This window comes from Tachyglossus aculeatus, chromosome 5 (assembly GCF_015852505.1).
Source record: "Tachyglossus aculeatus isolate mTacAcu1 chromosome 5, mTacAcu1.pri, whole genome shotgun sequence".
Lineage (NCBI taxonomy): Eukaryota > Metazoa > Chordata > Mammalia > Monotremata > Tachyglossidae > Tachyglossus > Tachyglossus aculeatus.
Genome location: NC_052070.1, coordinates 41,685,578 through 41,696,509, shown reverse-complemented (window position 1 = coordinate 41,696,509; position 10,932 = coordinate 41,685,578). Strand labels below are relative to the sequence as shown.

Below are 10,932 nucleotides of genomic sequence, written 5' to 3'. Positions count from 1 at the left end.
AGGACGTCTTTGCCACTCAGAGAGTCAGGACTATAAGTTATTTCACAGCTGACTCTCCCTCCCTCCCCATTTCCTTCCTCATCTGTTCCAACTGCCCATGGCCCCACTTCACCCTCTGCTGGCTAGAGAAACAGAAGTGAGGTTCAGCAGCTGGTGCTCCGTGCCCTCTTTGGAGAAGATAAATAACTAGATGATGGGCACTGAAGGTGTAATAGAAAATGATCATTTGGAAAGAGCTATGTTTCCAGGGACCCAGAGTGATTTATGGGGACAGAACTCATAATCAGAAGCAAAACGTCTATTTTCAGCTTCAAGTTCTAACTAGCAAATATATTATGATAACTTTATTAAAATCAATGCACATCAATTCAATTTTCAAGTTAATTGCTTTGCGAACACTGTACCATGAACGCACTGGCAGCTACATTATACCACTGATTTATTCCGAGTGGTGAGCAAATCATTTATCAGCTGCTTTGTTTGTTCCTTCCAGAGAGCAGCAGAAAGAGATGGGGATGGGGGGAGGGAGTCTCCTTTGGCTTCATGGGGGTCTACTAACCCATCTCAAGCTCAAGCAGGGGTGTCCAGGGATGGTCAGAACAAGGGTAAACCCCCCAAGACTCCAGTACCTTCCCAGTTGGTGAGGAGGAGACAGACGTTAAAATATAGTTATGTACATAAGTGCTGTGGGACTGAGGGTGGGGTGAATAAAGGGTACAAATCAAAGTGAGAGGGAGAAGCCAAAGAGAAAGGGAGTAGGAGAAACGAGGGATTAGTCAGGGAAGGCCCCTTGGAGGCAATGTGATTATAATAAGGCTTTGAAGGCTGCAAGAGTGATGGCCTGTTGGATATGAAGGGGGAAGGCATTCCAGGCCAGAGACGGGAAGTGGGTGAGGGATGGGCGGTGAGATAGCTGAGATAGAGGTACGGTGACAAGGTGCCATTAGAGGAGCAAAGTGAACATGTTGGGTTTTAGAAGGAAATCAGTGAGGTAAGAAGGGGGCAAGGCGATTGAGTGTTTTAAAGCCTCTGTTTTTTGCAGAGGTGGATGGGCAACCACTGGAGATTCTTGAAGAGTAGGAAAACATGGACTGAACTTTTTTTAGAAAAATGATCGGGGCTCAAGAGTGGAATATTGACTGGAGTGGTGAAAGAATCAAGAGGCAGGGAGGTCAGCAAGGAGGTTGATGCAGTAGTCAAGGCAGGATAAGTTAAGTGCTTGGATCACCGTGGTAGTTTGGATGGAGTGGGAAGGGAAGCCTGCTCCTCTCCATGTGAGCACAGGTGCTAACTAATCAGTCAGTGGTATCTATCGATTGAGTGTTTATTCTGGGTAGAGCACTGAACTAGATACTTGGGAGAGTACAATAGAGTTAATAGACTCAATCCCAGCCCTCAAGGAGCTTACTGTCTAGCAGAGGTCTGGGTAAGGACAGTCTTTTAGACTGTGAGCCCACTGTTGGGTAGGGACTGTCTCTATATGTTGCCAACTTGTACTTCCCAAGCGCTTAGTACAGTGCTCTGCACACAGTAAGCGCTCAATAAATACAATTGATTATAAGGAGAGGGGGAGAGAGCCAGGCAGGGAAGACATTGTATTCACCCTCAGTTCTAACCCCTTCTTCAGAGTGAACTTTCCTGATAGCCCTATTGAATTTGAAGATCTGTATTTCTTACAGTGCCCTCTCATTTCAAGAGAGCCCTGCACAGTTGTCCTTGAATTCAACCCTCCCTGCCTTTCCCTTTGAAGTATTTTGATTTGACTTGAATGAAGTGACTATAGACAATTTAAGTTTAGCACTGGATAATGGCATCTATTGAAGATTCATAATGTCAGATCACTTAGCCAGATATACCTTTTGGCTGAATAGGATGTGCAAGATACTCTGTAAATGAATAATAGTATTTAAAATATAATAAGAATAATAATTGTAGCATTTAAGTGCTCACTTTGTTCCATTCACTGTACTAAGCACTGGGATAGATATAAGATAATCAGATGAAACTCAACTCCTGTCCCACATGGGGCTCCTGGTCTAAGTAGATAACTTCAGTCTTTGCATCTATTTCTCTCCTGAAAACCTGATTCAAAACCTTTCCTTTCTGAGCCATATTCACAGTTATTTCTGGTCATTTAACTATACTGTGTTTCAATGATTGCTTTTCGATCTTATTTATGTCATTTTGGTGAATGTCTTGGAACTCAGGCATGCAATGATTGGTTTTACAGCATCTCTTATGGGGAAACTCTAGCTGGTTTAGCTGGCCTTCCCTTGACACTCGATTTTCCTTAAGCTCATGAAGATGTTAACCAGGGCAGAGTGTGACTTAATGGATAGAGCAAGGGCCTGTGAGTCAGAAGGACCTGGGTTCTAAATCAGGCACCACTTGTCCGCTGTGCAACCTTGGGAAAGTCACTTCACTTCCTCAATGCCTCACTTCCTTCATTTGTAAAATGGGGTTTAAGACTGCGAGCCCCATGTGGGACAGAGACAGTGTCCACCCTGATTTGCTTGTATTCACCCTAGAGCTTAGTACAGTGCCTGGCACATAGCAAGCACTTAACAAATACCATTATTATTATTATTATTATTATTATTATTACTGTCACCTGAGGAGCCTTTTGTCTATAGGACATTTGCCACCTCTGCCCAGCCTGTTGGCTGCAAAGTCCTTGCTCCTCATTGCTAAATGATCTCCCTTCATGATTCTTCATCCCCCCCAACCCTATGGCTGTCTGGCATTCTCACCCACCGGTTCATCGGGGGTGCTGGGGGCGGGGGGGGAGACCCGAACTCTGAAATAAAATCAAAGGGCATCGCCCTGTCTTGGGGGAAGCCAACCCCAAATTTCAACTGCGTGTTCTCACCCCAGTCCTCTCAGTGAATACCCTCACTGTGGCAGAATTGTGACTTCTCACTAAGAACATTCTGGAGGAATGAGGGAACATTTGTCAAATGCCAGTAGCCTGTTTGGGTACCGGGCACTGCCGCAGTGTTAGAAGAAACTACACACTTGTGGATGCCTGTTTGTGCAAGCGCAGAGCATTGGAGCAGCTGGGAGTTTTCCTCATTGGGTTTTCTGAAAGAAAGCAACCTCCACCCACCATTATAGGAGCCCTGAGCGCCCGTGCAAATTCTCACTGCCTTCCGTCTTTGACCAGCTAGCTTCGGTCTCGTAGAACGGCGAGGCCACAGTCCCAGCTTCTCCTTGCCTGATGGTACTGGGTGAATGGGATGGGAGGACTGGAGAGGACTGTCCAATCTTGGTGGATTCCAGGTCCTTTCTCAGTCGGGCCAAGTGGCACATGGGCCGAAGACTCAGGGCCTGGCCTAGTCCCTGCCCAGCAGGCTCAGGGGTAGCCCTCCATTCAGCTCCCGTGGTGCCTTTAATTGGCCTAGTCAGAGGGGTAGGCTCTTCTACTCCCTCCCCATCTCCCCGGCCCCCCTCCCCAGCCAACGCTTCCCACATTCAGCTGAGCAAACGGTACTGCTTCCAATTGTCCGACAGCTACGTCTAAAAATCAAACGGAGTTTCAACTTTCTTAGTTACCAGGCAGAGACGCCAGACTAATTGAGCCTGGTGGCACGGCCCATCGCCAGAGAGAGCCCGGATTCAGTAAAAAAAAAAGAGACCTTGGAGGAATGATGCGGGAACAAAGGAAGAATCCAGAGGAACCCTCGGCATTTCCTTCCCCGCACCTGCATCGAACCCATCTTCCTCAGGACCGGTGCCCAGAAGACGTCAGGTCCGTGAGGCCCTTCCGGAAATCCTGTCTCCACAGAAGCAAATACCTACCCATCGCGATTGGTGGTTTGGGGAGGTCCCTGGGGCTGGTCGATACCCAGTGTTTATTCTGCGCTTGTTGGTTCAGTGTAGAGGCAGGGCTATGGACGTTCTTAAGTGAATTGCCTATGATAGGTTAATTATTTATTAAGCATAATGGAGTTTAATCGGAACAATTACTTAAGACTCTATTCATCTCCGGGCCTTTTGAGTCAGCGATAGTAAGGAAGTTGCTTGCTGGCTTGGGCTGCCTTCCAAGCCTCTCGAGGGCTTTGTCTCCATAGAGGCTCAGAGCCTTTGTCAGAACGCAGAATGCTCTTAACCACGAACTAGCTGAGCCGACAAAAGCTGGGGAGATCAGACGTGGCCTCTTGTTCAGTGACTCGGGCCTGGTGTTTTCTACTGATGCTAATGGTGGTATTTTGTAAGCGCTTACTATGTGCCCAGCACTGTACTAAGCACTGGGGTGTAGCAGCGTGGCTTTAGTGGATAAACCACAGGCCTGGGAGTCAGAAGGACTTAGGTTCTAATCCCAGCTCTGCCACATGTCTGCTGTGTGACCTTGGGCAAGTCACTTCACTTCTCCAGGCTTCAGTTCCCTCATCTGTAAAATGGGAATTAAGAGCATAAGCCCCATGTTGAACAGTGCCTGACACATAGTAAGCACTTAGCAAATACCACTGAAAAACACTGAGACACAGATTAAGCAGCTTGCCCAGGGTCACACAGCAGGAAAGTGGTGAAGCTAGGATTAGAGCCCAGATCTTCTGATTCTGAGGCCTGTGCTCTTTGCACTAGGCTATAAGGACTCTTCACAGAATATATGTGCTCAGAACAGAGCTTTAATAATAATAATAATGTTTTGTTGTCTGTCTCCCCCTTCTAGCCTGTGAGCCCGCTGTTGGGTAGGGACCGCCTATATATGTTGCCAACTTGTACTTCCCAAGCGCTTAGTACAGTGCTCTGCACACAGTAAGTGCTCAATAAATGCGATTGAATGAATGATGATGACATTTGTTACACGCTTACTATGTGCCAAGCACTGTTCTAAGTGCTGGGGGGGGATACAAGGTGATCAGGTTGTCCCACGTGGGGCTAACAGTCTTAATCCCTATTTTACAGATGAGGTAACTGAGGCCCAGAGAAGTTAAGTGACTTGCCCAAGGTCACACAGCAGACATGTGGTGGAGCCGGGATTCGAACCCCTGACCTCTGACTCCAAATCCCGTGCTCTTTCCACTGAGCCATGCTGCTTCTCACAATTAGTGCTCAGTACAGCCCTCTGCACACAGTAGGTGCTCAAAACAGTGTTCGGTATGCAGTAATTGCTCAGTACAACCTTCTGCACATGGTAGTTGCTCGGAACAGTGGTCTTAACTGTGTACTGTGGATGCTCAGTACAGGCCTCTACACCCAGTCAGTGTACAATAAACCCTATGGATTGATTGAATAATTAATTAATCCTCTGTGGCTCCAGGGGCTCAGGAAGCAGACTCCAGTGGGCCAGGAAGTAACGACCTGCAGGGATAGGGGGCAAACTAGATACATGTTTGATTCTTTTAGACTGTGAGCCCACTGTTGGGTAGCGACTGTCTCTATATGTTGCCAACTTGTACTTCCCAAGCGCTTAGTACAGTGCTCTGCACACAGTAAACGCTCAATAAATACAATTGATTGATTGATTGATTCTTGGCTCCCATCAGAATGCTTCTCTCTCCAGAGCGATTCAAATTAAGCTCCCAACACTTGGGTCAAACCGTGGGTAAGGGCAACTTTTATTCTTCATATTGCCACTGTTTGTTCATACCCCAACAAGCTTCTGATGACCCTCAGTAGCCAAATGCCCAATCAGTGCCCCTGTGAGGAAACAGTTCCGGACTGGGTGGGCATTGAGGCTGACCAGGAAATGGCCTTGGTTACGGCGTGGGGTTCGTATACGGCTCTCTATGGGGTGTAAGGATAAAAAGTTCAATAATAATCATGGTGGTACATGTTAAGTGTTTATAGTGGGCCAAGCAATGTACTAAGCACTCGGGTAGGTCAGACACAGTTCCTGTCCCATGTGGAGCTCACGGTCGAAGTAGGAGGGAGTCGGATTGAATCCCCATTTTACAGATGAGAAAACTGAGGCCCTGAGAAGTGAAGCAACTTGCCCAGCATCAGCAGGGAAGTGGCAGAGCCGGGATTAGACCCCATGACCTCTGACTCCTAGGCTCGGACTCTTTCCGCTAGTCCACGCTGCTTCTCTAGCATGGCCAACTGCTGATGCCAGTTGGCTTTTCGCTAAAACCAAACCACTCCAAATAGTCCATCTCAACATTCTGGCTGACTTTCCAGTGCCCTGATTAGCTAGGAACTGGAAATCCTTATTTGGTTAGAAATCTGGCCCAAACTCTATGGAATAATGGTGATTACCAGCATGGTGCATTCGCTGAATGATATCTTATACATGACTAATTAGCTTCACTAATTGACTTCATCTGTTATCAAGGAACACTTTTTTTCTCCCCTTTCAGCATGCCAAATGAAGACAGTAGAGTCTAGGAGGACAGGACAAATATCCTGAGGCACCAGCTCATCAGTCAGTCAATCAATCAGTATTTATTGAGTGCTTACTGTGTGCAGAACACTGTACTTAGTGTATGGGAGAGTGCAATACAATAGAATTGGCAAACAAGGAGGTTACCACCTAGATGGGGAGACAGAGGGCAAAATAAATTACAGATTGGGGAAGCAACAGAGTAGCTGTGTGACTTTGGGCAAGTCACTTCACTTCTCTGGGCCTCAGTGACCTCATCTGTAAAATGGGGATTACAACTGTGAACCTGGCAAGGGGCAACTTGATTATCTTGTATCTACCCCAGCACTTAGAACAGGGCTTGGCACATAGTAAGCGCTTAACAAATACCATCATTATTATAAAGATATGGACCTAAATGCAGTGTGGATGGAGTGGGATGAAAGCAAGTGCTTAAGGGATACAGTCCCAAGTGCATGGATGAGGCAGAAGAGAGGGGGAATGGAGTGGGCAGGTGAGAGGTTAGTCAAGGAAGACCACCTGGAGGAGATGTGATTTGGACAACTGTCCACATGTTTTGTTTTGTTGTCTGTCTCCCCCCTTCTAGACTGTGAGCCCGTTGTTGGGTAGGGACCGTTTCTATATGTTGCCAACTTGTACTTCCCAAGTGCTTAGTATAGTGCTCTGCACACAGTAAGCGCTCAATAAACAATAATTGAATGAATGAATAATAAGGCTCTGACGATGGGAAGACTAGTGTTCTGCCAGATAGAAAGGTTGGGGGGAGGTCAAAGGGGGGACAGGAGAGGTTCCAGAGGAGAAGATGTGAGCAAGGGGTCAATGGTGAGAAAGTTAAAAGAGTATGTTTGGGCAGAGAAGCCAAGCGTACAGTCTGGAGAAGCACCAAGCAGCGTGGCTCAGTGGAAAGAGCTCGGGCTTGTGAGCCAGAGGTCATGGGTTCTAAACCCGGCTCCGCCAATTGTCAGTTGCGTGACTCTGGGCAAGTCACTTAACTTCTCTGTGCCTCAGTTACCTCATTTGTAAAATGGGGATTAAGACTGTGAGCCCCATGTGGGACAACCTGATCACCTTGTATCCTTCCCAGCGCTTAGAACAGTGCTTTGAACATAGCGTTTAACAAATGCCCTCATTTATTTATTTTATTTTTAGTGGAGAAAGCATAGATCTGTGAGTCAGGCGGACCTAGGTTCTAATTCTGGCTCTACCACTTGTCTTCCGTGCAAGTCATTTCACTTACCTATGCCTCAGTTCCCTCATCTGTAAAATTGGGTTTAAGATGGTGAGCCCCTTGTGGGACAGGGACTGTGTCCAACCCAATTTGCTTATATCTACCCCAGTGCTTAGTACAGTGTCTGTCATATAAATGCTTGATGAATACCGCAGTTACTATTATTGTGGTGGGAGAAGAATGAGGCTCATTAGATCCACCATTGGTCACTGGCATTTGGAGGTAATGGGTCATTATGGGGGAGGGATGGCAGGGGAGAGGGGTTCCAAAACTGAAAAATAAAGTTCACTAGATCATCATTCACTTATCCTAGCATTGACAAGGCAATAGTAACCACACTGCCCTTAAGTCTGGCTTCTGAATATTTTTTCCAATATATGCACAAATGTGAATGAATATACATGGATTTCAAGTGAGTCAAAATACATAAAGGGAGAAATCATCCATTCAGGGCCAAAGACCTATATGCAGGATATCAGGCATCAATGCAGGCCAAAATTGTGCCAGGAAACTATATCTGAAAAGAATTGGCTGAAAAAAGGCCTGTCAGCGTTTGTTGTATGCCTGAAAATTTAGGCTGAAATAAAAATATCTTCATAGACTACCATTTACTAGTGGTTTGAGGGAGGCAGTATGGCCTATAGCAAAGAGCATGTGGAACTCAGAGACCCTTGTTCTCATCCCAAGTTGACCACTGACTTTCTAAGTGATCTTAGACAAATAATTTTACCATTCAGGGTCTCAGGGTCTTCCTCTTTAAAATGAGGATATGATACCTGTTCTCCCTATCTCTTAGATTATGAGCCCCATGTGGGACATGGACCAGGTCCAATTTTAGCACAGTGCTGGGCAAATGCCATGATTTACATTTATAGCATCCTAAATTAAGGACTTTGGCACAAAACTTTGAGTACAGGAGCATCCACAACATCTTGGATGCAGATTGGGGGTGTTTTTTGAACAAAAGTCCTTTGGCTTATATATCGCGCCTGAAAAACATCTCAAACAAAGAACTTTTTCAATCGTTCATTCATTAAATTGTATTTATGGAGCATTTACTGGGTGGAAAGAAAGCACTGTACTAACCTCTTGGGAGAATACATTATAACATTAAGCAGGCACATTCCTTGCCCAAAATGAGCTCACAGTCTACAGGGGGAATAATTATGGTATTTGTTAAGCACTTACTATATGCCAGACACTGTACTTACTAAGCACCAGGGTGGATATAAGCAAATTGGGTTGGACACAGTTCCTGCCCCAAATGGGGCTCCAAGTGTTAAACCCTATTTTACAGGTGATGTAACTGAGGCCCACAGAAGTGAAGTGATTTGCCCAAGGTCACCCAGCAGAGAAGTGGTGGAGCTTGGATTAGAATCCATCATCATCATCATCAATCGTATTTATTGAGTGCTTACTATGTGCAGAGCACTGTACTAAGCGCTTGGGAAGTACAAATTGGCAACACATAGAGACAGTCCCTACCCAACAGTGGGCTCACAGTCTAAATGGGGGAGACAGAGAACAAAACCAAACATACCAACAAAATATGACTTTCCAACTCCCAGGCCCATGCTTTAACCCACTAGGCCATGCTGCCAATCAGTCAACCAATGTACTAAGCCTTTCCCCTCTCAGGATTGCACCTGGAGAGTTTCCATTACTCTACCAGTCTCGGCTACAGAAGGGAGAGGCTAGCAGAGGCCTACCCATTCCATTCCTAGCTTGGCCAGTGGCTAGCAAGTGGAAGACGATCCTCTACAAGTCAAACCTCAACTGTGCTGGGCAACAGTAGCATGGGAGAGAGTCGAGGGCGGAGACTCACGTTAACTGGGCGGAAGTATTTTTACCAAGAAAACTCTATGGATACACTACCAGAATGGTGGGAGATGGAGATGAGGCGTTCTGGGAGAGATGGATCCATGGAGTCACTATGGGTCAGAAACAACTCGAAAGCATAAGACAGGAAAAGACTAAGCACTTGGGAAAGTACAATCCAACAGAATTAGTAGACGCGGTCCCTGCCCACAACAAATTCCACATACTCCAGACAAAGCTGCAAGCAGAAATGGGGCTCATGAGGCCTCCTTTCGGATTTAGCAGCAATCCCTGGTTGTCTTCTGCTCTCCACTTCCTGTTCAGTGGCTGGGCCGGAGGGTCCTGGAGGGCTGTGAGACGTGGGGATGAGTTCGAGGAATGAGATAGAGACTGTTCTCACCAAAACCCTTTCCGGAGTGCTACTGTACCATCTCTACTTGTAAGCCTGTTGTAGGTAGGGAATGTGTCTATTATATTTCTGTGCTGTACTCTCCCAAGCTCTTAGTACAGTGCTCTGCACACGGTAAGTGCTCAATAAATGCAATCGATTGATTAGGTTAGATAGATGCCCAGCTGGCTTTTTGTCTTCTCCATTTGACTGTAAGCCCCAAAAGAGCAGGAATGGCTCATCCTGATTCTGTTGACGACTTCCACATGCTCAGTACAGTGCTCTGCACTCACAAGGCTCATAATAATAATAACTGTGGTATTTGTTAAGCGTTTACACTGCACTGCAGTAAATACTGGGGTGGATACAAGCAAATTAGGTTGGACACAATCCCTGTGCCACATGGGACTCACAGTCTCAATCCCCATTTTACAGATGAGGTAACTTAGGCACAGAGATACGAGATAATTGAGTTGGATACAGTCCTTGTCCCACGTGAGGCTCACGGTCTCAGTCCCCATTTTACAGATGAAAGAACTGAAGCACAGAGAAGTGAAGTGACTTGCCCAAGGTCACACAGCAAATAAGTGGAGGAGCCAATAATACTATTGATGACTTGACAGATCGGAGTTCACTTAAAACAAGAAAGGTGGGATTTTCTGGTTCTGATAATAATAATAATAATGACATTTATTAAGCGCTTATTATGAGCAAAGCACTGTTCTAAGCGCTGGGGAGGTTACAATGTGATCAGGCTGTCCCACGGGGGGGCTCACAGTCTTAATCCCCATTTTACAGATGAGGTAACTGAGGCACAGAGAAGTTAAGTGACTTGCCCAAAGTCACACAGCTGACAATTGGCAGAGCAGGGAAGTGAACCCATGACCTCTGACTCCAAAGCCTGTGCTCTTTCCACTGAGCCATGCTGCTTCTCTTACCCCACCTTCAGCCCCATGGCACTTACGTACATATTATTTATTTTACTGACTGTCTCTCTCTCTAGACTATAAGTTCCTTGTTGTCACGGAATGTGTCTACTAATTCAGTTGCACTGCAGTCTCCCAAGCACTTAGTACAGTGCTCTGCATGCAGTCAATGCTCAATAGATACCAATGATTGATAATTGATAGACATTCAAACCTCAAGCCTACATAGTGGAAGCAGGGAGAGGCG

The 10,932-nt window shown here is 46.1% G+C and overlaps 1 non-coding gene across 1 annotated transcript; it reads left to right on the top strand.

The window, feature by feature from the left end:
* Positions 1-9,181: 9,181 nt before the first annotated feature.
* LOC119929186 lies at positions 9,182-9,319 on the top strand. Its single transcript, XR_005451323.1, has one exon. It is a non-coding gene; the product is annotated as a small nucleolar RNA SNORA7 (small nucleolar RNA).
* Positions 9,320-10,932: the final 1,613 nt, after the last annotated feature.